Genomic DNA, 3,123 nt, shown 5'->3' on the forward strand with positions numbered 1-3,123 from the left:
GGGGGGGGGGGCGGGGATGCCTCTCCCCTTTTAAATTAAAGCATTTTCAGAAAAGAGAAACAGTTTCAAGAGGCATCCAGCACCTCTGATCCCCTAGTGCATACACCGCTCCATTGAACTTCTAATCTTAAACTAGCACTATCAAATAAAAGCAATAACCTTGCATCCTTGATTGCAGGTTACCTTGTGGTCCGCAGCAATACTTCAGCAGGCAAGGACAAGGCTGACCGTTGCAGGTCTTCGGACTCAGAGAGGAGTGACTTTGGGATGTCCCCAAGAAAAATTAACTTTTGAGCAGGACTAACACTGCAAGAAGTCACATGCTCCTTTTTATTTAACTGAAGCCCACAGGACTCGGCAGCCTGCCCAGGGATTTCTACCTTCCCACAGACATTTGGAAGAGTTGATTGATGTCTGTGAGAAGTGAGAGTCTTGCTTGGACCTGGACAATACCCGAAACATGAAGCAGCTAGCTCGAGCCAGCTTCCTTTTTCCATAAGTTTGTCATGCAGAAAACAGAAACAATGCCATGTGACCAGCTACACCGAGCAAGTACATCCTCCTGGTTGTGAAGATGAAGGGTCTCATGTTTAGTGCACAGTTCCTCTTATTCTCCACAACAAATTCGGGGAGAAAAGCCTCCCAAATGTTAGGCCAGCACTGGAGTGCAAAGGCCACTGCAAACACTGAAAGACAAAAAAACCGCCAAACAATTTCCGGTTTTTCTCTCCACTTATTCCTAACCCATCGAATCTGATCAAACAGCAACAAATAAGCTCTGAAGAGTCTTGCTTGGTAAGGTTTGACACTGTCACCAAGTTTCCCCATGTTTACCAAAATCAGTAGCCAGCAAACTGTGTCCATAACCATTTTTATTTAGAAGCCCATGGGGGGGGGGGGAAAAAAAGTATTTCAACAAATGCTCATTTTGCACTATACACAAACTTGTTCAGTGACATTTTAGTCCAGCTGTATCACCCATGTGACCGGCCTCCTGCATCAAAGCCCTGCCCAACAGCTCACTGGACAACAGCTGCCTTCATTGCTCAATATCCAGAGGTTACTTGGAACTCGTGTTCCTCTTTTTTTACCCCAGCTAGTTGGGTAATTTCAGGAATTTTCTTTCTAACAAGAGCAAAGCAAGTATAACGCATGTGTGCAAATGGCATGATCCTGATCCGCTTCCATAGGCACACCACAAATCCAGCTAAAAAACTACCCAGGAGCTAGAACTGCATCTACCAGTAGGCACCAAACCTGACGAAAAGGAGAGAAGACCTATAGACATGACTTTCTTTTGGTGAAGAGAAGGAGACCCAATTCACAACAAGGAATTTTCCTTCTTAGTTCCCCCTGGCTTGAAGCTTTATTAAGGACACTGCCAGCGTGGCTGGCATGCTTCCCCCCACCCCCTTGATCGTGAAAGCATTGTAGCTGCTCGCATGGGGAAGCCAGAACCCAGAGACGTAACCCGAGCTTCGTTAGAGTCAAGCGACAGGTCTGCCATGAAGCTCAGAAAGGCCAAGATTTCACCCGTGTGAATTTTAGCTCCGTTTCAACCTCCCCTTCTCCAGACAAACCAGGGTCCTCAGGCATTCGAGGCTTTTAAACACGCAACGGTGTCCTGCTCTCCAAGGCAGCTACTGCTCCGCGTTATTAAAGAATCAGTTAGCAAATAAAAGACTAAAAGACAGTGTACCTGGCAGGATCTCCCCTCTTCCGCAGCTCCAGAGGAACGAGCAGGTTTCAGCAAAGCTGGTATTTGAGAGGCAGGGCGAAAGCCTGGGGCTTTTTACAGAACTCCAAACCCTGGTGGTATCTAGTCCCCAAATCTCTTTACTTTGAAGCTAAATAAATACAGCACGGTTAGAAATTAACTCACCTTCTCTAGCGGAGAGATAAGGATCAAAGGGCTGGAAGGCCCTCCGCTTCCCCAGACAAGGGACTATAGTGCTAAGCACAAAACGCCGCCTGTTCTGCTCTCTCTATGACCTCTCCCTGACTTACCTGGACAGGTAAATGCCTCACCCCTCCCCTGGCTGACTCCCAGCCAATCACCAGCTCTGCTGCCCTCTTCTCATTCCAGCTGTTCTTAGTAATAGGGAGGAGGGCAAGGGAGGGCGGGATGAAGGATCTCCACACCAATCAAAGCTCTCAGGCCTAGTCTGTGGAAGCCAGTAGGAGTGGAGGGTGTGGTGCGTGTTGTGGCCCCTGGAAAAGATTGAGATATGTAACAGAAAGCGTTTGGCTCTGCTAAGGAGCCAGGGGTGTGGGCTTCGTGCTCCGGTTCGAAGTAATAGCAATAAGGCAGTTGTATTCATTTTGCAGATGGAGCGCCTGCGTGAACGTATTTGCCCTTCTTCTTTCTGTTTCAGAAAACCCCAGTGGCTTCGTGCCGCTGTGCAAGCTGCTGAAGCTGCAGAATGGAACAGCTGTGCAACTTCTCTATTTTTGCCCGTCCTACCAGCAAGCTTTCTGCCTGGGCCTGAGGAGGGTGGGGTCCAGAGCGGTTTATAATGCTAGGCTGTCCCAGCTTCCACTTGAGGCCGTGTGCTTTGGGAACAGTCGTAATTTGGAGGAAGGCGCATCCGCTCCACCTTTATAGCCGGGGAAGCTAAGGTATCAAGAGGCCAAATGACCTGCCCAGGCAGACTGAGCCTGATGGCTACTAGGGTGTCCTTAATGAGATCTGTTTTCATTAAGAAACTCCCAAGCCACTGCACATGTGACACCGAGCAATGCATTCATTTCTGCTAACTCTCACTCTGATTTCCTGGTTGTCTTAAACCCTTTCCATTCATTTCGTAGGAGACTCCTTAACCAGGCATCTTGCTCTTCTGCATAGTTAGTGATGTACGTGGGAGTCCAACTGTAGCTTTGACAAAAACACCTCTGTGCATCATAGTCACTCCTTCTAATAGGTGTTTGCAGAGCAGCCTTGGGGAGTTCACAGCAGCGCTGTTGTTTTAACCGGGTTCACTGCTTAACCCTTGCAGCTCAGTATAAGACATTTAAACAGGTCATAGTTTCATAGTTTCTAGGGTCGGAAGGGACCTGAGAAGATCATCTAGTCCAACCCCCTGCCATGGCAGGAAAGAGTACTGGGGTCAAACGACCCCAGCA

General features: G+C 48.3%; 1 protein-coding gene and 1 long non-coding RNA gene across 4 annotated transcripts in view; one reads left to right on the plus strand and one right to left on the minus strand.

Moving 5' to 3' along the window:
• LOC109295265 overlaps positions 1 to 890 on the plus strand; it is an 18,335-nt gene extending 17,445 nt beyond the window's left edge. The window contains exon 3 of the long non-coding RNA XR_002096704.1: positions 352 to 890. This is a non-coding gene — a long non-coding RNA (uncharacterized LOC109295265). The remainder of the gene's footprint in view (positions 1 to 351) is intronic.
• CUNH1orf116 (chromosome unknown C1orf116 homolog) overlaps positions 1 to 2,093 on the minus strand; it is an 8,092-nt gene extending 5,999 nt beyond the window's left edge. The window contains exon 1 of one of the 3 annotated variants that reach the window (XM_019514026.1): positions 2,008 to 2,093. The gene's annotated coding sequence lies outside the window, so the exon portion shown is untranslated. The other 2 variants (XM_019514024.1, XM_019514025.1) reach the window with 2 other exon arrangements.
• Positions 2,094 to 3,123: the final 1,030 nt, after the last annotated feature.

Source organism: Gavialis gangeticus, unplaced genomic scaffold (assembly GCF_001723915.1).
Source record: "Gavialis gangeticus isolate Ggan-Ray unplaced genomic scaffold, GavGan_comp1, whole genome shotgun sequence".
NCBI lineage: Eukaryota > Metazoa > Chordata > Crocodylia > Gavialidae > Gavialis > Gavialis gangeticus.